The sequence below is a fragment of the Mustela lutreola genome, chromosome 7, assembly GCF_030435805.1.
Source record: "Mustela lutreola isolate mMusLut2 chromosome 7, mMusLut2.pri, whole genome shotgun sequence".
Lineage (NCBI taxonomy): Eukaryota > Metazoa > Chordata > Mammalia > Carnivora > Mustelidae > Mustela > Mustela lutreola.
Genome location: NC_081296.1, coordinates 44,689,809 through 44,716,284, shown reverse-complemented (window position 1 = coordinate 44,716,284; position 26,476 = coordinate 44,689,809). Strand labels below are relative to the sequence as shown.

The 26,476-nt window shown below is 38.0% G+C and overlaps 1 protein-coding gene and 1 pseudogene across 7 annotated transcripts in view; one reads left to right on the top strand and one right to left on the bottom strand.

Annotated features, from left to right (window-relative positions):
• TCF12 (transcription factor 12) overlaps positions 1–26,476 on the bottom strand; it is a 393,556-nt gene that overhangs the window by 260,116 nt on the left and 106,964 nt on the right. The gene's annotated exons all lie outside the window — the stretch shown is intronic.
• LOC131835854 (L-lactate dehydrogenase A chain-like) lies at positions 23,592–24,929 on the top strand (annotated as a pseudogene).

Below are 26,476 nucleotides of genomic sequence, written 5' to 3'. Positions count from 1 at the left end.
GTAGATACTGTGTTAGAGGACAAGCAAATTAGTAACTCTACTTGTCCTTGTCTACTTGTCCAAAAGAAAGCCTGAACTGAACAGGTAAATTGGTTCATGTTTCTTAGAAAGCTGGTCTAGAACAAAAAGGTCCACTGATTCAATAAGCATGCATAACCTAGAAAGAGCAAGGAAACAAAGTTTATTGGTATGGATGGGGAAAGGTAGGAAGGAGAAAGACATAAAACTAATCTCTCTTAGACTTCCTCTGAAGGGTATAATGTCAAAAGTAACTGAGCCTGGGTAGCTCGGTTGGTTAAGCGGCCTTCGGCTCAGGTCATGATCCCAGGGTCCTAGATTTGGGAGTCCTGTACTGGGCTCCTTGCTCAGTCGGGAGCCTGCTTCTCCCTCTGCCTGCCTCTGTTTCTCTCTCTGACAAATAAAAACATAAAAATTTAAAAAAAAAAAAAAGGTTAACTCTTAGTGTAATTACTTATTTTCTCAGCATGATAAATATACTCTTTAATCTTCAGCACCCCCCCATCTCCCCCTTCCCCTCACCCACCTTCCTCTGGTATTATCAGTTTATTCTCTACAGTTAAGACTCTTTTTCTTGGTTTCTCTCTCTCCCTCTTTTCCTTTGCTCATTTGTTTTGTTTCTTAAATTCCACATGAGTGAGATCATATGGTATTTGTCTTTCTCTGACTTATTCAACTTAGCACTATACTCTCTAGTTCTATCCTTGTTGCAAATGGCAAGTTTATTTTTTTTAGATATCATTCTTTTTTACAGTTGAATAATACTGTATTGTGTGTGTGTGTGTGTGTATATACATATATATATATATATATTCTTAAGAATATATATTCTTATCTGTTAATCTATCCTTGGACATTTGGACTACTTCCACAGTCTGGCTATTTTTAGTAATGCTATAATATTTATTCATTTTTTTAAAAAATTCTTTGATACGGACTTTCAAAGCAACAACAAAATCAAAAGCCTATGTTATATTGTGATGGAATTAAGGGTATTTGTTTTTTTTGTCCTGGTTAAACATTTAACAGACAACAAAACCAAGGAGAGGAAAACATTTGTTGAAATAGATGTTGAAGTATAAATGGATTCTACAATGATCAGAAAAGGTAAATAACCAGGACAGGGAAACCAACTTAAATGGCCAGGTGTACAAATAACAATGAAGTATAACTCTGGCTAACAAAATGCTAAGCCTATTGCTGGAATACTTCATAGGGCCTCCTCCTAAATGCAGTAAAGTAACACATAAGTTATAGTATGAGCAAATATGTAAGAAAAAAACAACCCAAGGTCTGTTTACATGATATTCATCATTAATGAATTCTCGATTCATCAATCACCCAGAGAGGTGAACACAAATGGGTCCACTCAACCCTAATATACTAAAAGCAGAAGACAGTCTACAATGTACTTTGAGAAATCTTAATTAAAATAAAAAGCTAAAAAGTACTAGAAAACTTTAGATAAATTTTTGTGAATTGAAGATCCAGAATGAACATAAATGCAAGCCAACTAGTTTGGCCTAAACAGTGAAAGTGGTTATATATGTGTCAGGAGCACCAGACGGTGAGGGGAGGAAAACATTTGATAATTAAGAGTTAGGAAAGGAACTCCACAACAGAAATCATAAAATTTGGAGTACCTTTCTCTTTTGTTCACACATGGAGGTGGGGGAGAAACATGGCAGAGAGGCTGTCACCTATTCAATGTCCTAACTCTATCAACTCTGGAACACAAGATATATATACATCTGAATATGTCCAGGGAACCACTGTACTTTAATGTCATTTCAAGTTTTATCTCTTTGTCCTCAATATACTTGAACAACTGGGGCACCTGGGTTGGTTGAGCGTCTGCCTTTGATTCAGGTCATGATCTCAGGGTCCTGGGATCGAACCCCGTGTCAGAATCCCAGCTCAGCAGAGAGTCCACTTCTCCTTCTGTCCAAGCCCCCTGCTCATGCTCTCTCTTCTCTCTCTCAAATACATAAATGAAATCTTTATATATATATATATATATATTTCCTATAGATATATATCTATAGATATCGATATCTATATAGATATCGATAATCATCTATATAGATAGATATCTAGATAGATATCGATATCTATGATATCTATAGATATATAGATATGTTTTATATAGATATACAGATATATAGATATAAAAACTAAAGGAAACTATGATCTTCCTAATCTTCCTTTCTTCTCTTCCTAATGTAGAAGTTTCTGATTTAAAGGTACAAAAATACATTTTTATTTATTTATTTATTTATTTATTTTTATTTTTTTTTTTTTAAAGATTTTATTTATTTATTTGACAGAGAGAGATCACAAGTAGGCAGAGAGGCAGGCAGAGAGAGAGAGGAGGAAGCAGGCTCCCCGCTGAGCAGAGAGCCCGATGCGGGACTCGATCCCAGGACCCTGAGATCATGACCTGAGCCGAAGGCAGTGGCCTAACCCACTGAGCCACCCAGGCACCCCAAAAATACATTTTTAAAAGAACAAAAATATTTTAGATAAACTCCATGGTTTGTCTTTTATTTCCATGCAAGTTATATTTTAATTCTCCTTTCCTAATTAAGGGAAGGACAAAATTTGGCAAGAAGGTGGAGAGTAGATTTTCCCGTAGGTGATTCAGCTCTAGAAATCTCAAACAGCAGATCCCTAAAACTCAATCTGTGTATACAGCAAAATAGTACTCAGACATTTTCTATTACTGACAGCTTTCCCTAACCCAGTTTCCTATTCAGACACTGTAAGTTAATAGCTACTGATCCCTTTCCAATAAAATTAAAATGTAATTTTTTCATTTTATTTTGCTCAAATACGTAACATTAGTTCATTTTTAAGACTACTATTTTGTAATTGAAATTCCTTTCCCCTAGAAATCCACCAAGCTGTTTTAAACATGGCTTGTATCAGACGCACCTGTTGGATGGGTTGGTGGAGCATGCGACTTTGATCTTTGGGTTGTGAGTTCGAACCCCAACCTGGGTGTAGAGATTACTTTAAAAAAAAAAAAAAAAGATATAAACATGGCCAGCTTATATCTTACTACACCGTTGACTGTGCCATGCCGTAGGATTTGGTTCAATAATACACACGTGTTTAACACTACAAAGTCCTTTCTGAATAAGGAATACTGATTTTCTGCCATGTCTATCTAAATTATGTGTACACACATGTGGGGGGGGCAGAGAAGAGATCAACTACATATTCATAAACACGAGGAGAAAAATGGAAATCAGTACTAAAATGGCATCTACCTTTTAGTTAATTTGCCCATTAAAATCAAGAGTGCTTCTTGTAGCAGCATCAGAAAAACAAAGAAATAGAACACATGTACCTAACATATTAAACAATCTCTGGAAGAATTGCTACCAACAACCAACATGATCATAAGAAAATGACAGCCCGGACTGCTCTTTATCTCTCTTCTCCCCAGTCCCACACTGGATCCTTTGACACTTCTACCACCCTCACGCTCACCTTACAGTCAGGTAGCTTGTACTATCCTTTAAAACCTACAGAGGAAGCAATTTTCTAAACTATTCTGGTTTTATTACTTTACGTTTTATCATTTCACAACTATCAATTTAAGAAAATGATCATGTTATAAATTTTTACTTCTTTTTCCAGGGAAAAACAATGGACCTCTCCCCTCAATTAGCTGACCTCCCCTCTTAATTAAAGTAACCACATAATCCCAACATCCCAGTTATTTGCAGCTGTCTAAATCCTATGACCTACTATAAGAAAAGCCTAAAAAAATTCTTCTACAGATGGAAAAATGATACAGGGCTTGCTTCCTTCTTTCCTCTGCTCCATTTAAAAGTCTTTGACATAGGGACACCTGGGTGCCTCAATTGGTTGGGCAGCTGCCTTCGGCTCAGTCACGATCCCAGGGTCCTGGGATCGAGCCCCGCATCGGGCTCCCTGCTCAGTAGGGAGCCTGCTTCTCCCTCTCCCACTGCTGTTCTGCCTGCTTGTGCTCTTCTTGCTCTCTCTGACAAATAAATAAATAAAATCTTTAAAAAAAAAAAAAAAGTCTCTGACATAAGACACCAAGAAGAAATACAAACAATAAAGGAAAAAGATACAGTTAACATCATGAAAATGAAAAGAAATGAAAAAGACAGCAAAATTATATGTCTGATAAGGAACTTGTATCTAGAATACATAAAAAACTATGATAAATCAATCAAGAAAAATTATAAAATCAGCAAAGGATCTAAATAGTTCTCCAAAGAAGATGTACAGATAACCCCATTCATTATTAACCAAACCAAAATAAGATACCATTTCAAACTCACTAGGATGGCTATAATCAAAGACGATAATCACAACTGTGGGTCAGGATTTGGAGAAATTGGAGGCCTCATACATGGGTTTGGCATTCATACATGGGTGGTGACATTGTAAAAGGTGCTAACCACTTTAAGAAGAGAGTGTCAGAGTTCCTCAAAATATTAAACATGGAATTACCATAAACCAGCAATTCTACTCCCAAGTAAGTACAAGGACTAATAAATGGCAAATTACAAAATACAGTCAACCTGCCCTTTAAAATAGCTCCTTTCCAACCCTCTTACTCCATTCCTGTTATCTCCCTAATCCAGGCCTTTATCTACATCAAAATGCTTTCATTACCCTCAAAATTGGTATTCTTTTTTATCCATTCCATGCTAGACTTAGTGAGGATCTCACAAACACTGCTTCAAAGAAGTCAAAAGTCGGGGCGCCTGGGTGGCTCAGTGGGTTAAGCCGCTGCCTTCGGCTCAGGTCATGATCTCGGGGTCCCGGGATCGAGTCCTGCATCGGGCTCTCTGCTCAACAGGGAGCCTGCTTCCTCTTCTCTCTCTCTCTGCCTCTCTGCCTACTTGTGATCAAAGATGTCAAAAGTCCCTCAAAGCCCCACTCAATTTATCACTCAAGGCTTCCCACATTCTCATCTTGACCCACTTTTCTAGTAACATCATAAAATCCCATGTGATTCCAATTAGAAGTTTTCCAATTCTTTCAGGTCAGGATCTTCAGTGTCTTTCCCCCCCCCCTCCAGAAAATAAATATAAATATAAATATAAAAACAAATTAAAGAATTAAGAAAATTTTAATGCATCTAAGATACCCTTCACAATTCATCCAAAGCACCTTGTACATAATATGACCTGAATGCAAACACTTTCCATATTGTCAGCTGAATAAAACTACTCTTTTAGGAAACACTACTTTTTTTTTTTTTTTAAAGATTTTATTCATTTACTTGACAGAAAGAGAGAGAGCTCACAAGCAAGGAGGGGTGGAGGGAGACATAGACTCCACTGCTGAGCAGGGACCGCCCCCCCAACCCCCGCCACACACAATATGGGTCTCAAATCCAAGATCCCAGGACCATGACAAGAGCCAAAGGCAGATGCTCAACCAATTGAGCCACCCAGGTACCCCAACACTATAATTTTAAGAGTTTGAATGTGCATACATAACCTATACGAATTACTTAATAACAAAGACTATTCCTTCATTTGGTAGGTAAAGAAAAAAACTGTACGTATTTCACAGGGCAGGCTATAGGAACAAAATAAAATCATTCATGTTAAGTACATGTAGAAAGCACTCAGTAAAATCTAGTATTATTATCATTATTTCCTAACATATGTACAAAGGTCTGGAAATGTACATGTTGGGGTAAATATTTTATGTGTTAATACGGTTTCTCCTATGGCACCCACATTATACCAGGGTACTAAATGTCCTTAAAAACAGAAATCACACTAAAAGGAATTTTAAATGACAACATCCCCTTTTCAAATAGTAACTTAGATTCTCACTGCTTTTTAAAAGGCAGTATTGTGAAACACAATAATGCTGAGCTGGGAGTCAATGTCCTAGTTCCATACTCAAGTCACAATTTTACTGTTTATTAACTATATGTTTTTGGGAAAGCCATTTAAATCTTCTAAGTCTTGTCCCTTATATATAAAATAGTGATATTAGCACTACTAAATTCACTATACTGTTGTATTAGGTGAAAAATATACATACATGAGAAAATGCTTTGTCAACTATTCACATCTTCTTATAAATCCATACACACACACACACACACACACATATGTATGTATAGAGATACAGCTCTATTCTTATTTAAAAATTTTCCCTCTATGTTGTCATAATTAAGAAACATATTCACATCCACAAAGACAAACATATAATATCCATAAATGACCTTAAAACCACACTTTAATTACCTATTTCACTGCTGCCTCTTCAACATTACAATCCCTTTCAGAAATAGAAACATTTTATTGAGCTGAGTTCCAAAACTTCTTGTTTACCTAGATATGGTCAACTGTAGTGACAAAACATATAAAAGAAGACAGAAGCAATAAATAAGGATAACCAGTCAATCAACTAATCATCTTGAGTTTCAGTACTTTACAGTTCAAGTCCACTAACCAAACCATCTAGATAGCGAGCTGTCAACGGGAAGAACAGAAAAGTCAAGATTCTTCCATTCATAGTATAATCAACATAAGAAAATCTGAAAATTTGATTTCAATACATATTATCTAGGTAACCCAAGCATTCCCCCCAAAAGGGCAGCTATTTGCCTAAAGAACTGCTAATTGTATTCAAATACAAATAGGAACTATCAAACTAACATGGTGATCAATAATGCAAAGAAGCTCGCTAATAAACTTAAATTGAAATAGCCTGAATTTCATAACTACCATATCACTAACTCTGAAGAATGAACAGCTTTAGTTGAGCATTCTTTTATTTTTCTTAAAGATTTTATTTATTTATTTGACAGAGAGAGAGAGATCACAAGTAGGCAGAGAGGCAGGCAGAGAGAGAGGAGGAAGCAGACTCCCCACTGAGCGGAGAGCCCGATGCGGAGCTCGATCCCAGGACCCTGGAATCATGACCTGAGCTGAAGGCAGAGGCTTAACCCACTGAGCCACCCAGGCGCCCCAGTTAAGCATTCTTTTAGAGAGCAAATAGCATTTACATGGATTCTAAAGAGTCAATTCATGGCATCCATTTCTGAACCATGCCCATTTCTTTTTTCTAATAGATACCCTAGTGTTTACTTTCCTTTTGAACCTGTGCAATCCCTGCCAAATGCCTGTAGAGCTCTGAAAGTATACGTATTTAGTTAATGGCACATTTCTTAGAATTAAATAAGCAAAGCTGCCAATTTTTTCTAATGTTACATAAAATACTCTAAGGTAAAAAAAATAAAAAGTAAGAACCTTCGTTCTTTCTCAGGCCTGTTCATGTCCTTTTAGCTCCTTGCAGTTAGCAGGAAACTTTCACAGTTTAGAAAATAAGATGTAAGGAGCCAAACTATCATATATACCAGGAATGGCTCTAAAAATAATAAAAAAAAGAAACCAAACATATTGCCACCAATGTTCACACCAAATTATTAACTCGCTTCAGGTAATAAGGTGGAAAAGGAGGGAAAAGAATAAAACATTTGCCATCACCAGCCATGAAGCCAGTAATGCCTAAGGTCAAAGTAGTCCAGGATTTACCACAGCTGAATAAACATTCCATGTTACCACCACAATAAAATACCACCTCCTTTCAAATTTTAATTTTATTTTTTAAATTCTCATACAGGAAAACTGGTCCCCCTCCCCCACTTTTGGTGTACAGTTCTATGAATTTTAACACAATTATAGTTTTCAGCCAGTATTTCCTCAAACATTTTTTTCTGCACTGCACTGTTTCTCCTCTCCTTCTGGTACTCTAACGACACAAATGTTAGCCCTTATGTTACTGGCCCACAGTTTTCTGATAATTTTTTTTCCTATCATTTTTCTCTTTATGATTCAAGACTGAAAAACTTCTATTGGTCTATCAAGTTCACTGACTCCTCTTTCATCTCCATTCCATTATCATATTGAATCCATCCAGTGATTTTTTTTCTATGATCATTATATTTCTCAGTTTCAAATTTTTATTTGGTTCCTCTTTATTCCTTAAGGTTTTTGCTGATACTTTTAGCTTAACACTTATCACAGAGGTATTTGCAATGGCTTATTCATGTGTTTTTATAATAAATGATTTAAAGTTTTATCTATATTATAATCCTTTACCATGATTTGAGGTATTTATGGTTCTTTGTATTTTGAGTAATTCTGGATTATATCCTTGACATTCTGAATAGTATGCTAATATGATGAAGGAACAGAAGGCCAGCTGAGGACAAAGCAAATGCTGACACCCTGCAACTTTCCCCCACCCCCCTCCTGGGTACGACATATGTGACATTCTTTAGGAATCTCCCACCTATCTTCATGTTAATATCTTGCTAGAGGGAAAAATGACCCTGACAATGGCAAGACCTCAAGGCTTCCAGTATCTTGTAGGTCCTCTTTAGCTATGAAAGTTCTACTGAAACCTCCCTTTTCTTTACCTCCCCAACCCCATTGTACATAATCTGCATAACCCCTCACAACCCTGGGGCAGCAGTTCTTTCTGCCCACTGGTCCTGTCCCCGTGCTTCAATAAACCACCATTTTGCACCAAAGATGTCTCAAGAATTCTTTCTTGGTCATCAGCTCTAGACCTCACCCCACCAAACCTCACTTATAAAACTTCATCATTTGGCGCCCACCATGGGGCTTTGAGTCTTTACATTTGGGCGCTGAGGTTCGTTTAGTGCCCTCCTCTTCCTTTAGTCTCATTTCAGGGGCTTTTCAAGGAGTACAGTCTTATCGGAACACTTGCATGTCGACTGCTCAGGCTGTAATCCTCTAGCCCATGGCTACTCTACGGGGAGGAGAGGCTTCCTTTTAGCTGGAAGTTAGTACCCTGGCCCGAATGGTAATAAGACCCAGAAACTTGATGCCCTCTCTTTATTCCTGTTCTTATATAAAGTTGTCTGTCTTGGGCACGGGACAGCCACCTAAGTCACCAGGATGGCTGCCAATCTTAAGACCCCCATGTAAGGTTTCCTCCTGATTGATCTAATGTGATCGCCTCCATATCCCTGGTCTAGCTGCTTCTGGCCACAGGACCTCCACTAGGAGCTGGCTGAAACCAGTACCCGACTGAATTAAAACCCAACTGGGGACCATTTCTTAGGGAAGTTGGCTGTAAGGATTATGTGTGTTGGAATGTCGTTCTGACCATGTGGATTTCAGTCTTTACTATTTCTTGTCAGTGTCTTCTGCTAACTACTTAAAGCTACAAAATTTGGTCATTTATCCTTGTAAAACTTGTCTAGTATTTTCCACAGGTTAAAATGACAAAACAGGGGCGCCTGGGTGGCTCAGTGGGTTAGGCCGCTGCCTTTGGCTCAGGTCAAGATCTCAGGGTCCTGGCATCGAGTCGGGCTCTGTGCTCGGCAGGGAGCCTGCTTCCCTCTATCTCCCTCTCTGCCTGCCTCTCCGTCTGCTTGTGATCTCTCTCTGTCAAATAAATAAATAAAATCTTTTAAAAAATTTTTTTAAAAAATTAAAAAAATAAAAAATAAAATGACAAAACAGTACGAAACCTTCAGGACAGATGTGGCGCGGCATGGCACGGCATTTCAGTCTGTTCACCAGGCATCCATGGACAACCTAGGATGAGATGGGGTAGGGGAGGGGCGCCAGCACCCCTCCAGGGCCTTTTATGGCAGGAATGCCTTCACAGGGTAGGCGGGATCATGATAAATAGTGATGTCTTGTTGAGGGACACCTCCAGTTGCTTTTGACACATGGGAACCTCTGACATATCCTATGTCAGACGCCACCCAGGAGTTGGGAGGGATTTGGTAATGGACCTTCTTTACTTTTCTGGGAGCATGGCCTCAGTAGGCTTCTTCAGTTCCCAAGGACTCTACCTTGGAGTGCTTTTTAACCCAATGGAAGCAAACTGCATTGCGTTTGGACTGAGCTCCTGGAACACTGCATGGCCTCAGTGGGATCTAACAGTTAGAGATCCTCTGCAGGAAACAGGGCAAACGAACCTAGGGGTACTTCATTGCTCTACACCAAGACCCCGACCTAAGGGGCTTTTGCAGAATGTGTTTGCCCAAATGGGTCGGCTAGTAAACTCCCTCCTGACATGTTGAATGATAATTATCTAAATAAACCTTCTCCTAGTAAGCCCAGGTTGCTGGAGGATATACAGGCCATCCCTAGCAAAGAGGGACTCTGACTTTATCTCTGTTCCTCCTAATCAATGCGGAGGCTTCTCCCTCACTCATTTCCCATGTTAATGGCTACAACTAGAGGGAAAAATGACCTTGACAATGGCAAGACCTTAAGGCCTCCAGTATCTTGTACGTCCTCTTTAGCTATGAAAGTTCTACTGAAACCTCCCTTTTCTTTACCTCCCCAACCCCACTGTACATAACCTGCCACCCCTCACAACCCCAGGGCAGCAGCTCTTTCTGCCCATGGGTCCTGTCCCCGTGCTTTAATAACCCACCATTTTGCACCAAAGATGTCTCAAGAATTCTTTCTTGGTCATCAGCTCTGGACCTCACCTCACTGAACCTCACTTATATTCTAAAACTTCATCAAATAGATGTTTTCGTTTTTACAGGCAGTTGTCCCGATTAGGTAGGTTCAAGCTGCAAGTTACAATATGCTTTCTGTTGGTTGTAGTTCTATTTATCAGTCCAGTTTCCAAAGCCTTTCTATTTGGATTTTTCCTGTCGGTGGGCCACCCAGCGGTCAGTCTGCAACCTGGGTGGTTTTAGCCTGTATCAAAATTATCTTTGAAATGCTAATTAGGATCAGATCTTTCTTTGCATCTGCACAGTTTATAGGGAGCCCAGGTAGTTGTACACAAACAACTTCATGAGTCTCCTTCCCAAGTTCTTTACTCTTCTTCTCTCCTGGCACTTTCCAATTTACTGAAGACCACTCTTCTCTGTCCTCCACCCGGGACCAGTCCATATCATACCTATCAGATGACATATACTGGGAGAGTGGATTAAAGAAAGCAATGGAGTTTGTCACGGCCTTCCTGGAACTAGAGCTGCAGCAAGCAGACATTAATTAAGGTTCCCCTCCATCAGAGTTGTGGCTCCCGTAGGCACCCCATGCAAAGTGATTCATTAATCACTTGAAACTGAGTGTGACAAAATACAGTAAAAGGGAAAAAACAAAACAAAACAAGGGGTGACCCCAACTCTTAACAGCCTTTCACCCTTTCTCATTCCTCAAGCCAAAACTAGAGAGCTTCTGGATCTCACTCTATCTATATCACTATGTTTTATTCCAGGTGTCTGGCTACACTGGATTAGGTCAGGGGATCCTGGAGGTTTGGTGGTATTTTGAAAACTGTTGCTTTTCTCCAATCAGCTTGTTACTATTTACCATGTATTCTGTCCAGGTTTTAAAATTACATTCAGTTGTAAAGAAAGAGCAGTGTGTGTTTATTCCATATTACCCAGACCCAGAGGATACCACCCATTTTTAAGTAAGTAAAAGAACCTTGTATTTCCTGATTTCTAAATTCTGGGTTTTGGGTCTATTAGCCTAAGATAATTTCTAATACCCACCTGTGGTAAGAAACGAGGTCAGAAAGATGAGAAGATTGATTTAATCCCCCAAACCTCAAGCCAACAATCGTTTTTAGCAGAGATCCTGGCTGCAAAGGTGACAGAAACATCACTGACACAAGCTTCTGGCAAATGGCAAAGAAGGTAATGTTTATCTGAGTTCCACAAGGCCACATCAGGGAAGGCCTCAGCAATCACATGACAAGAGCCAACATTCTGATAATAGAAGTAGCCCATAGCACTTAAAAGTAAAGGTAAGGTGTACAAAAATATGGAACTAGCAGCATCTGGTTAAAAACTTCATAAAAACATTCCCACGTTGTTTGTTTCATGAATACAAATAAGAGTATTACTCTATTTAGATGAAAAGTCTATCTGCTCCAGAAATAATCACTCACATATTAAACAATGGCAAATATGTAGGAGCCACCTTAAGGCTCTATTCAGTACAAGTGGCAAGCGGCTAGCATCAACCACAACATATCCAAGATCAGGGAAATGGATGGAGTCCATAGTTGCCCAGGATTTGATAAGAAAGGTTGATCAATCCAAAATATCAAACATTAGCCAGTTGCCTAAAAGTTAGCCAACTGCCTATAAGTCCACCATACAAATATATATTACTGTTATACATGCTATACTGTGATACTATGCTATATGCTAGCTAGAAAATTAATGTGTAATGAGTCTTACATATAAATAATGCAATTAAGAAAAATAAAATTGATAGTAAGCTTTATTTTCAATATGACTACTGCTACGTAAAAACAGAAGGAAAAGGAAAAAGAAGACATGGATGGAAGAAAAATAAGATGAGGAAGAGGATAAGAGGAAAAAAAAGATGGGGAGGAGGTGGGGAAGAAGGGTAGAAGGGGAAAAGGAAGCATACTAAAATGTTTACAGTATTTGGGTTTTAGCAGAGAGACAATGGGCAACATTATCCCCATTTTTTTCTTCCTGCCCACACTTTCTAAATTTGCTCTAATTACTGCAAAAATAAGAAAAAAATACTTATTAATATGGCAAACTACCAACAATAAACATATGACCTAGACGTCCCATTCCTGAGTATCTACCCTATGGAAACGCAAAAAGATGTTTACCAAAAAACTGATATAAAAATGTTCATAGCCAGGGGCACCTGGGTGGCTCAGTGGGTTAAGCCACTGCCTTCGGCTCAGGTCATGATCTCAGGGTCCTGGGATAGAGCCCCGCATCGGGCTCTCTGCTCAGCAGGGGGGCCTGTGCTTCCCTTCCTCTCCCTCTGCCTGCCTCTCTGCCTACCTGTGATCTCTCTCTGTCAAATAAATAAATAAAATCTTAAAAAAAAAAATGTTCATAGCCATTCTAATCATACTCTCCAAAAACTATAAAATAACACAAATGTCCTTTAACAAGGGTAAAAACAACAATAACTGTGGTACCTCCACTTAATGTAATACTGCTCATCAGTAAAAAGGAACCAACTACCAATACATTCAACAACATAGTTGTATTTCAAAGGTAATAGGCTTAGTCAAAGAAGCGAGTCTCAAAATGTTATATACTATATTACTATATTTATATAAAAACTCCCAAAAAGATAAAGCCATAATAATAAAGAACAGATTAGTGGTTCCAAGGGATTAAGATAAAGTAAAGGGGGGGAAACAGCAGGAGCTAGTTTTTTGGGGTAATAAAGTTATTTTGAATCTTGATTGCGGTAGGACTTACATGAATCTACACTTGTGTTAAAATTCATGGAACTATATACCAACAAGATGTCAATTTTAGAGGTGCCTGGATAGTGCAGTTAAGCATCCAAACTCTTGATTTCAGCTCAGGTCTGATCTCAGGTCATAAGATAGAGCCTGCTCAAGATTCTCTCTCTCCCTTTCCTTCTGCCCTGCCCCCACCCCCACCCACACACTTACATGTGTGAGCATGAGCGCACACTGTCTCTCTCAAAAAAAAAAATCAATTTTATTACAAATTAATTTTTAAAATAAAATTTAAAAACAGCCATACTGAACAACTCATGTATAATGCTACAAAATACATTTTTTTCCAAACAACCAGAATTGCAGAGTAGCAAAAATAATTTAAAAAAAACAAAACAAAACACAGAATCAATGAAATTCAAATAAAAATTCTAACAAGCTTATTTGAAATAAATGCATATGGAAATACAAGGCCCAGAATGGGCTAAATAATTTTTAAAAAGAGAAACAAAGTTGGACTGACTTACAGTATCTAAATCTTATGATTTATTTTAAATCAGCAGTAATGAAGACACTATGAGGAAGGCAACAATGAAATATACTGATAATGAAAGAGAACAGAGTTCAAAAATGGAACCAAAGATATGTGGTCAAATAATGTTCAACTAAGACCCTAAACAGAAACTCAACAATGAAAGGACAGTCTCAAATAAATGGTGTTAAAACAACTGAGTATCTTATGGAAGATAAAAAAGAACTTCCAACTCCTATCATACATTTTACAAAAAAAAATTGAAATGGCTTAGAGACTTAAAAATGAAATCTAAAACTATTAAAGTTCTGAAGAAAACAGTGGAGAAAAACATCCTTGCAATTTGGAATTAGACAAAGATTCTTTTAGGCAGAACAAAACTTTAATCACACAAAAAGCTTCATTTGGTTTCTTCAAAATTAAAACCTAATGCCCTTCAAAAAACTGTTAAGAAAATGAAAAGACAAAAATTAGGAGAAAACATTCATAATACATATATCTGACAAAGATCTTACATCCAAAATTGACAAAGAAGATACATGAATGGACAATAAGCCCATGAAAAGATGGTTAAAATCATCAATCATCAGGGAAACATAAGCTAAAACGAAATACTACCACATACTCACATTAATGGCTAAAAAGACTTGCTTAAAAAGACTGATGACAGCAAGTGTTAGAGGATGCTGAGCAATGAGAACAATCAGCCACTGTTTGTAGTTGTGTAAAATAGTACAACCACTTTGAAAAGCAGCTTTCCCGTCTCATAGAGTATAAACTATATACTTCTAATATGACCCAGAAACTTTACTCAGAGGTATTTATTCAAGAATAACAAAAAACAAAATATTCAGGGGCACTTGGCTGGTTCAATCAGCGTAGCATGTGACTCTTGATCTCAGAGTTGTGGGTTTGAGCCTCACACTGGGTATAGAGATTATTTAAAAATTAAATCATTTTTTTAAAAATGTCCATAAAAAGCTATATACTAATTTCAGAACAGCTTTATTCATAACAGACAAAACACTGTAAACACTCCAAACATTTATCAACAGACTAATGGATACACAAACACTGGTATATGGAAAACTATTACCAAGCAATAAAAAACAACTAATTTCTAATGCATGCAACAACCTGAATGAATGTCGAAAACATTATTTTATGGCTAAGAGATACATGAAAAAAAGATCAACATTACTCATCATCAGGGAAATACAAATCAAAAACCACAATGAGATAGCACCTCACACCTGTCAGAATGGCTAAAATTAACAACTCAGAAAACAACAGATGTTGGCAAGGATGTGGATAAAGGGAAACCCCTTTGTACTGTTGTGGGAATGCAAAGTGGTGCAGCCATTCTGGAAAACAGGTAAAAATAGAGCTATCCTATGACTCAGCCATTGCACTACTAGGTTATTTATCCAAAGAATACAAAAGGGCTGATCTGAAGGGGCACATGCACGCCAGTGTTTATAGCAGCACTATCAAAAAAGCCAAATTATGAAAAGAGCCCAAATGTTCATTGACTGATGAATGGATAAAGAAGATATGGTGTATATGCACAATGGAGTATTACCCAGTCATCAAAAAGAATGAAATCTTGCCATTTACAACAATGTGGATGGAACTGGAGAGTATTATGTAAAGAGAAATAAGTCACTCAGAGAAATACAAATATATGATTGCACAGAATATTATATGATTCACAAATCATATAATATGATTCACAAATATTATATGATTTCATAAGAAACAAAACAGATGAACATAGTTTCAGGAAAAATAAAATAACATAAAAACAGGGGGGGCAAACCATTAGAAACTCTGTAGTTAAGAGAACAAACTGAGGTTTGCTGGAGAAGAGGTATATGAGGGGATGGGCTAAATGGGTGATGGGTATTATAGAGGGCGCTTGTTGGGATGAGCACTGGGTGTTATATGTAACAGAGCAATCACTAAATTTTATACCTGAGACCAATACTACACTATATGTTAACTAAGTTGAATTTAAATTAAAAAAAACTCCAAATACGTAAATTTTAAACACATTTTTAAACACTGCAAAAATCATAATACTCTGAATAAATTCTCAGTGTCCCATCTTTTGGGACTGCATCAAAATGTAAAACTAAACTCCTCAAAGATATGAAGTAGAAAGTAAAGGGCAATTTCACCCAGGAAAAACAAAAACCAAAACCCAGAAAACATTGTTTAAGTCAAAGAAATCAGATACAAGAGTTTATTTTATATGATTCCATTATTATGAAGTTATTTCTATAACAGACTAAAACTAATCTACAGTGATAGATATAACCTAATCTACAGTGACAGGTATCAAATTATTCCAAGGGACTGGTGTTAAGGAAACTGATTACAAATGATGACAATAAGGCAACTTTCTGGAATAATGATGAACATGTTCATCTAACAAAATAAATCTCAAAACTACTGAAATACATACTTTAAATGTAAGTATTTACTAATAAATGGATTCAGTAAAATTATAGAATACAAAATCAATATTCAGGTTGTATTTCTATACACTAAAAAAAAAAAAGAAAGAAAGAAAGAAAGAAAGAAAGATTAAGAAAATAATCCCATTTACAGTTGCATCCAAAAGAAAAAAATGGGACACCTGGGTGGCTCAAACGGTTAAGGGTCCAACTCTTAATTTTAACTCAGGTAATGATCTCAGGATTTTGAGAATGAGCACCATGTCCAGCGTGGATTCTCTATTTTCCTCTCTCTCTGCCCCTTCCCACCTCTCTCTCTCTTAAAAAAGAAAAGGGGGTGCCTGGGTGGCTCAGATGATTGAGCACCTGCCTTCAGCTCAGGTCATGATCCTGGCGTCCTGGGATCAAGTTCCGCATTGGGCTCCCTACTCCGTGGAGCCCACTTCTCCCTCTACCTCTCTCTCTGTATCTCACGAATAAATAAAATATTAAAAAAAAAAAAAAAAAAAAAAGAACAACAACAACAAAGTAACTAGGAATAATTTTTTTTTAAGATTTTATTTATTTATTTGACAGAGAGAGATTACAGGCAGGCAGAGAGAGAGGAGGAAGCAGGCTCCCTGCTGAGCAGAGAGCCCGATGCGGGCCTTGATACCAGGACCCTGAGATCATGACCCGAGCCGAAGGCAGCGGCTTAACCCACTGAGCCACCCAGGCGCCCGACTAGGAATAAATTTAACCAAGAAGTGAAAGACCTATACTTTGAAAACTATAAAACATTAATGCAAGAAATTGAAGACTGCACAAATAAATGGCAAGGTATGATCATGATCATGGGTTGGAAGAATTAATATTGTTAAAAAAAATCTATACTACCCAAAGCAATCTGTGGATTTAATGAAATCCCTATCAAAATATCAATAGCTTTTTTTTCTTTACAAAAGTAGAATAAAATTAATCCTAATTTTTGTATGGAAACACAAAAGACCCCCAAATAGCCAAAAAAATAATTGAGAAAGAGGAACAAAGCTGAGGGTATCACAATGTCAGATTTCAAACTCTACTACAAAGCTACAGCAATCAAAATAGTATGGTACTGGCACAAAAACAGATTTAGCTAGAAAGAACAGAATAGACTTTATAGAAATAAACCCACACTTATATGGTCAATTAACCTCCAACAAAGGAGGCAAGAAAATACAATGGAGAGAACACCGACTTTTTAATAAATGGTGTTGGGAAAACTGGATAGCTCCATGCAAAAGAATGAAACTGGACCACTTTCTTACAACACATACAAAAATAAACTCACAAGTGATTAAAGACCTAAATATAAGACCTAAAACCATAAAACTGCTTTAAAGAAAAAAAAAAAAAACCAGTACCAAAAAACCACAGGCAGTAAAATCTAGGACATCAGTCCTGGCAATATTTTTCTGGATATGTCTCCCCAGGTAAAGAGGAAAAAAAGCAAAAATAAATAACTGGTACTACATGAAACTACAAAAAGCTTCAGCACAGTGAAGATTATCAAAAAAATGAAAAGCAAGCTGCTGAAATGGAGAAAATATTTGCAAATGATATATTCAATAAGGGGTTAATATGGAAAATATATAAAGAACTTACATAACTCGACAAAATATATATATGTTAATCAGAATATATACATATTCAACTAAAAATGGGAAGAAGAACTAAACAGACATTTTTCCAAAGGCAGAAGGCCAACAGACACATGAAAGGATGCTCAACATCACTCATTATCAGGGAAATGCAAATCAAAACCACAATGAGATATCACCTCACACCTGTCAGAATGGTTAGAATCAAAAAGACAGGAAGTAACAAGTATTGGCAATGATGTGGAATAAAGGAAACAATTGTGCATAGTTGATGGGAAAGTAAATTGGAGGAAACACTCTGGAAAACAGTACAAAGGTCCCCTAAAAGACTAAAAATAGAAATATATAACCCAGTAATTCCACTTCTGGATATTTACCCAAAGAGAACAAAAACACCAATTAGAAACAACTGCATTATTATTTACAAGCCAAGATATGGAAGCAATGTAAGTGTCCATCAACAGACGATGGACAAAGAAGATGTGATATATACAGACAATGGAGTATTATTCAGCCATGAAAACTAATGAAATCTTATCATTCACAACAACATGGATGGACCTAAAGGGTATCAAGCTAAGTGAAATAAGTTGGACACGGGCACCTGGGTGGCTCAGTTGTTAAGCGTCTGCCTTCGGCTCTGGTCATGATCTCAAGGTCCTAGGATCGAGCCCTGCTCAATGCTCAGCAGGAAGCCTTCTTTTCCCTCTCCCCTTCCCCTTGCTTGTGTTCCCCTTTACTGTTTCTCTCTCTGTCAAATAAATAAATAATATCTTTAACAACAACAACAACAAAATAAATTAGAGAAAGGAATTATATGATTTCACTTACAAGTGGATCTAAAAACAAAAACAAAAATGAACGAACAACAACAACAAAAAATGCAGGCAAATAAATGTAGAGAACTCGTAGCTGCCAGAGGGGAAGGGGGTGATGGGATAGGTGAAATAGTGAAGGGGATTAAGAGGTACAAATTTCCTAAACTTATTATGATGAACACTGAGTAATGTACAGAATTACTGAATCATTTATTGTACACCTGAAACCAATATAATACTGCATGCTAACTATATTGAAAAAAATCAGTCAATACGTACATAAGTAAATGGTACAAACTTCCAGTTACAAAATAAACAAGTTGGGGTGCCTGGGTGGCTCAGTAGGTTAAGCCTCTGCCTTTGGCTCAGGTCACAATCTCAGGGTCCTGAGACTGAGCCCCACATCAGGCTCTCTGCTCTGTGAAGAGCCTGCTTCCTCTTCTCTCTCTGCCTGCCTCTCTGCCCACTTGTGATCTCTGCCTGTCAAATAAATAAATAAATTCTTAAAAAAAAAAAAAAAAGTCACAGGGATAAGAAGTACAACATATGGAATACAGTCAAAAATATCACGGTAATCATGCAGGGTGACAGGTGTTAACTATATTTATTGTGGTAAGCGTTTCATAATGTGTATGTAGTTGTCAAATCACTATGCTGTATACCTGAAATTAATCAGCCAACTATACTCAATTTAAAAATTTAAAATTACGTATTTTACTATAGATAAATACACACACATGTATATATAGTATAAATAACTGAATATACAAATATATACTGTATTTTATTACATGCAATAAAATACATATATAAAATCAACTACTGTACTGAATTAAATTCAATAAAATAAAATTTAGCAAACTCATATAAAGCAAAGTATACTACAGATCTATTTTCTGGCTTGAATCTTTACCAATCAAGGTATAAATATTCAAACAATTAAATCAAAGAAATTTTGTCAGTCAGAACATAGAAACAGTGGCAGGGAACACTGGCAGAAGTCTTAGGAGTCCTTTAGTCTTCCCTTCTATTTAGTTCAAGAGTCCTACCAACAGCATGTGAAGCTGATGGTTTTAATGAATCAGTGCAGGTGTGCCCAGACCTCTTAGGCAAAGTCTTTCTCCCTACTGAAATATCTTAGAAAATTATCTTCAAAAATTCCGAGAGATGAAAATTGTGCTCTTTTGCAGCAGGAGTTGGCCTGTGGATAAATCCAACCTACTGTCTATTTTTACAAATAAAGTTTTGTTGGAATACAGTCATGCCCGTTTGTTTTCCACATTACTGTATGGCTCCTTTCATGTTACAATGGCAGAATTAAATTGTTGCAAACAAAACCCAAAATATTTAACTGGTCCTTTACAAAAAAATGCCTCCCACTTTTCTAAAGCAACACCAGTGAAGTCTGTATCCTCTTTTCCATGACAGTATTAAAAAACCTAGAGATTATTAGTCCCATTTGCCTTTAGTCTTTTCTTACCGTTTATGGACTATTACTCCTATGTCACTATTTTCAGTAGCTCAAATCCTTAAACATGCCCTTTTCTACATTATAATTGATGAATGACGCTCAGATAAAGTAGGAAAATGAATCCATCATCCCATCTAAGAAGACAGTGGAACCATTTTCTGATACAACATTTCTATTAATGCAGTTTAGAGTTTCATTTATCTTTTATATTCATAAAGAAAAGAGGTTTCATTTACTTATTTCTTGCTCCTTCACGTTGCTGACACATATCTTTTACAGTGATAACTTTTTTTAAAAGGCAATGTGTATGTATTACTTTTGCAAACAAAAACACTCTATGAGGAAATATCCACACATTCTTTTTTTTTTCTCAAAGATTTTATTTATTTATTTGACAGAGAGAGATCACAGGTAGGCAGAGAGAGAGACAAAGAGAGAGAAGCAGGCTCCCTGCCGAGCAGAGAGCTCGACGTGGGACTCGATCCCAGGACCCTGAGATCATGACCTGAGCCGAAAGCAGCGGCTTAACCCACTGAGCCACCCAGGCACCCCCCACACATTCTTTTCAACACAATTTGTCTGGATCTGGGGACCAGATGTTATGTCACATATTTGAGGCTCCTACGTCATAATTTTCTCTTTCTCTTCTCTTACTGTAAGCTATAGCTCTATTCTGTTGTTTAATACACCTTTTTCCATATGAGAATTATTCTCCTGAAGGAACAAAACAGGCTCTATTATACTGAAAGTACCAAAGGAACATTCAGGAAACTGGTACACAGATGAAGAGCTTAGGAAGAAGCAGGAGAGTGCCCCAAAATACCAACAAGTGTGGTTTGGTGAAAGATGCAAAGCCTTAATGATCAGACAACACTAAGCTTGACATAGATTCTGTTCCTTCTTAGCTATATCATACGGAATAATTTCAAAAGTAGATTAAGGTGAAGATACAATTAATGAGCCAAGCATTACCTTAAATTTTTTTTTAAGATTTTATTTTTTTTTAAATTTGACAGACAGAGATCACAAGTAGGCAGAGAGGCAGGCAGAGAGAGAGAGAGAGGAGGAGCAGGCTCTCCGCGGAGCAGACAGCCCGATGCAGGGCTGAGCCGAAGTTAAATATTTTTAAACATAAAACATATCCAGTATTTTGATGTAGGAATCACCTTTACCTGGTGCCTCAGACTTCTATCTGGAAGAACTCCCTTACCTGCCTTCACCCAAAGAAGAATAATAAACCTCCTCACTAATGTGCACATTTTTCTTTTTCTGATTTTTCTTTAAGATTTATTTATTTATTTGACAGAGAGAGAGAGAGAGAGAGGAAGAGAGAGAAATCATAAGTAGGCAGAGAGGCAGGCAGAGAGAAAGGGAAACCGGCTCCCTGTTAAGCAGAGACCCCGATGCGGAGCTCGATCCCAGGACCCTGAGATCAGATCTGAGATCATGATCTGAGCCAAAGGTAGATGTTTAATCCACTGAGCCACTCAGGCGTCCCTACTGTGCACATTTCTTGAATATTCATTTCTTGAATATGTGGAGCTAATATCATAAGGAGCTGCCAACACTAGTGATTGACACTATTCTTCCGATCAGATTTTGGAATGGAATAATCATTATCAATCAATGGAATAATACTCAGAAATTCTGAGTATTTTTTTTGTTGCATCGGCAAGCCCATTTGGCAGCAGCAGCTCTAAAGCTATGAACTCTCATCATTGTACCATTAATAATACTGATGTTTTAAACTTCATATGGAACTCTCTTATTTTTTTTTTTTTTTTTTTTAAAGATTTTTATTTATTTATTTGACAGAGAGAAATCACAAGTAGATGGAGAGGCAGACAGAGAGAGAGAGGGAAGCAGGCTCTCCGCTGAGCAGAGAGCCCGATGCGGGACTCGATCCCAGGACTCTGAGATCATGACCTGAGCCGAAGGCAGCGGCTTAACCCACTGAGCCACCCAGGCGCCCTGGAACTCTCTTATGTCTTAATTTTCATTTGGTTCCGAACTCAGGACCAGGACGCCCCCCCCTTTCTTAAGATTTTATTTAATTATTTGACAGACAGATCACAAGTAGGCAGAGAGGCAGGCAGAGAGAGAGGAGGAAGCAGGCTCCCTGCTGAGCAGAGAGCCCTACTCAGAGCTCGATCCCAGTACCCTGGGATCATGACCTGAGCTGAAGGCAGAGGCTTTAACCCACTAAGCCACCCAGGTACCCCCAGGACTCCTTTTCTGAATATGGGTCCTCTGATTAGTGTTCTACATCGCCCTTCTTGCATAAGTCACACTTGTAATTCAGTGTTCAGCTTACTTCCTTTTTTAAAAAAAGATTTTTGTCTATTTATTTGAGAGAAAGAAAAGTCGAGAGACAGCATGAGTGTGGGGAGGTGCAGCACAGAGGGAGAAACAGACTCCCTGCTGAGCAGGGAGCCCAACATGGGCCTCGATCCCAGGACCCTGAGATCATGACCTGGGCCACAGACAGACGCTTAACTGACTGAGCCACCCAGGCACCCCTCACCCTTCTTCTTTAAAATATAACAAAAACTAATGCATTTGCAAAGAAATAAATTCAGAATCTTCCACATTTGTTTTTCCTACAATCTATTATAAACAGTCTCATTACGTCTAATTCAATAGCAAGTGCTTTAGCTCCTTATCATTATGTCTTTCCAAACTTTCAATTCAGCTTTCATAAAGCAATCTTTATTAGGAATTCATAGATTTAATTGTAAGGATTTTTTTTTTTTTTTTTTTTTTTTGACAGAGAGCACAAGTAGGCAGGGAGGCAGGCAGAGAGAGGAGGAAGCAGGTTCCCCAGGCACCCAGGTGCCCCTCATAGATTTAATTTTAAATGAATAATTATTAACAGGTCTGGGAACAAATAGAATTAACTCTTGGTAAGGCTACAACTCATATATTAGAGCAGAAGCACAGAAGCACGCTAGAGTATAACTGATTAGGCATAAATGACCAATGGGTCCATCATTATCAGTTAATGTATTTTCCAGGGGGAATGGAGAGAACTGATTAATCTGACTGGAAGAAGAACTTCAATATCCTCACCTTTAAAATGGGGATACCACCATCCTTCTTTAAGTTTCCCATGAGGATTAAATGAAATTCTAGGTATAAATTGTCTAGAGAAGTATTTGGCACAAACCAAGTGCTCAATAAATACACGAGGCCAACACTTAATAAAACCAAGCTCCATATCCAAAAAGCAGAATCTTTATGACACAAGTAAATCTTATCTGAATAATCTACTTGAGGTAAAAACTGGCAATGTTGTTGGGGATTACTTCCCATAATCCTGGCTAAAGTTTCAGTATAGGAGACAAAAACAAATTTTAAAACTTCCCCAATAGTGTCGGAGCCGCTGCAGCCAAGTCCAGATCCAGTCTCATGCACTGCTGATGCCCGCCCTCCCGACGTGCACTCCCAATTCCTTTTGGTTCTAAGTCCAAAATGGCAATTCTCAAAGATCAGCTTGATTCAGAATCTTCTTAAGGAAGAACATGTCCCCCAAAATAAGATTACAGTTGTTGGGGTTGGTGTTGTTGGCATGGCTTGTGCCATCAGTATCTTTTTTTTTTTTCTTCTTAAGATTTTATTTATTTATCAGAGAGAGAGAGGGAGAGAGCAGGCACAGGCAGACAGAATGGCAAGCAGAGGCAGAGGGAGAAGCAGGCTCCCTACTGAGCAAGGAGCCCGATGTGGGACTCGATCCCAGGACACTGGGATTATGACCTGAGCCGAAGGCAGCTGCTTAACCAACTGAGCCACCCAGGCGTCCCGTGCCGTCAGTATCTTAATGAAGGACTTGGCAGATGAACTTGCTCTTGTTGATGGCATGGAAGACAAATTCAATGGAGAGATGATGGATCTCCAGCATGGAAGCCTTTTCCTTAGAACACCAAAAATTGTCTCTGGCAAAGACTATAACGTGACTGCAAACTCCAAGCTGGTTATTATCACAGCTGGGGCATGTCAGCAAGAGGGGGAAAGCCGCCTTAATTTGGTCCAGCGTAACATGAACATCTTTAAGTTCATCATTCCTAATGTCGTCAAATACAGCCAAACTGCAAGTTGCTTGTTGTTTCCAATCCAGTGAATATCTTGACCTATGTGGCTTGGAAGATAAATGGCTTTCCCAAAAACCGTGTTATTGGAAGTGGTTGCAATCTGGATTCAGCCCGGTTCTGTTACCTAATGGGAGAAAGGCTGGGAGTTCACCCATTAAGCTGTCACGGGTGGATCCTCAGGGAGCATGGAGACTCCAGTGTGCCTGTATGGAGTGGAGTAAACATTGCTGGTGTCTCTCTGAAGAATCTGCACCCTGACTTAGGCACTGATGCAGATAAGGAACAGTGGAAAGAGGTTCACAAACAGGTGGTTAACAGTGCCTATGAGGTGATCAAACTGAAAGGCTTCACTTCCTGGGCCATTGGACTGTCTGTGGCAGATTTGGCAGAAAGTATAATGAAGAATCTTAGGCAGGTGCATCCAATTTCCGCCATGATTAAGGGTCTCTATGGCATAAAAGATGATGTCTTCCTTAGTGTTCCTTGCATCTTGGGACAGAATGGAATTTCAGATGTTGTGAAGGTGACTCTGACTCCTGAGGAAGAGGCCCGTTTGAAGATCCCTCACTCTGGAGGATCCAAAAGGAGCTGCAGTTTTAAAGTTTTCTAATGAACCACTTCACTGTCTAGACTACGACAGGGTTTTAGTTGGAGGTTGTGTACATTGTCCTTATTATCTGATCTGTTACTTAAATAATATCAAAATGGCCTAAGGAAAAAACATCAGTTTCCTAAAGTTCTAAATAGGAATGGTTCAGCAAACCCTGCAGCTATACCCTAATGTTGGATGATACCTGCCTTTGTAGCCCTAAATGGGTTCATCTCAGAGGCACCACTGCCAATACTGCATATGCAGCAGGTGCTCTTCAAACCAGATGCGTATTTCCTGTGTGTTCTATGACTTCTGGTTCCTTCACTCAACACCCAACATGCCTAGTCCATCTTTTCCAGTCAGTCACATCCTGGGCTCCAATGTATAAATCCATTATTGCATGTATTGTGCATAACTGTTTCAAAGGATCTTACTTCGTGTACCACGTATGTGAGAATATAGTGTACATTGCCATATAATGAAAAAAGACCATGCAACCAACTAAGTGTCATAACAACTAAAATAACAAGTAAAATTTGCAGTGACCTTTCTTTGGGAAAAAACAAAAAACAAACAAAAAAACCTTCCCCAATAACGTAAACATGACATTTAATGCCTCTAAACATCGAGAGAAAGGAAAAGCCTCAGTATCCTAAAAGACAAGAAAAACCAGGTGGTGGTGTTATGACATTGGGGAGGGTATGTGCTATGGTGAGTGCTGTGAAGTGTATAAACCTGACGATTTACAGACCTGTACCCCTGGGGCTAATAATACATTATATGTTTATTAAAAATATATAATTTAAAAAAAAAGACAAGAAAAACCACCTAGCACTCTGCAGATTATTCCATTCTCATCTGTTGGCCGGGAAACAGCAACCTGTTCTCCTTTCAATTCAGAAATCTCGTAAAATCAGTATATTACTATTTCCTTCTACTAACTCCATGGCCTGACAAGATAGGATCCATCTAAGGAAATATAATCACCAGAATCTAAGATAAGGAAGAAAGGAAGGGAAGATGGATGGATTATAACTACTCAGAATTATAGTATTTACCATTATAGGCCAACCCTGAAAAATAAATACAGTACACTTAAATGTTAAGTTCATATCTGCTAGGTTTTAGTCAATGCAATAGTAATATATAAAGACCAAAAACGTCACTTATTTGCAAAGAACAAGACTTATAACCTGGTTCCTATCCTATATAAACATGTTTTTCTGCTACAGATTCTGAGGCATAGATCTTATTGTGAACAGCATGCCCAAACTGACTCTTCATGGTGGCTGAGAATCCTAACCTAACCTATACACTAAGCCATTGTTAATGCCAGTTTCCTGTTCCTCCACTCCTGTCATCTACTATACTCAGGACCTTACCCCTGTCTTCTATTTTCACTATTACACTCTAGCCTCAGTATGGCCCTCAAATCTAGAAACACTTTAAAGGTTCTGCCTCAGCTCTTAGTCCCAAGTGCTCTATGTACTCACATTCTGCCCAAAAGCCAACAAAATGCTAAGCTTTCTGTATTTGAAATCTTAAGTTTTCTTTCAAAAAAACTGAAATTTTGTTAGCATGAGTCTATAATTTTGTTCTACATGGGACACAAAAGCAGCAGAAAAGATAATCTACTTAAGAGAAAGAGATTAATTAAA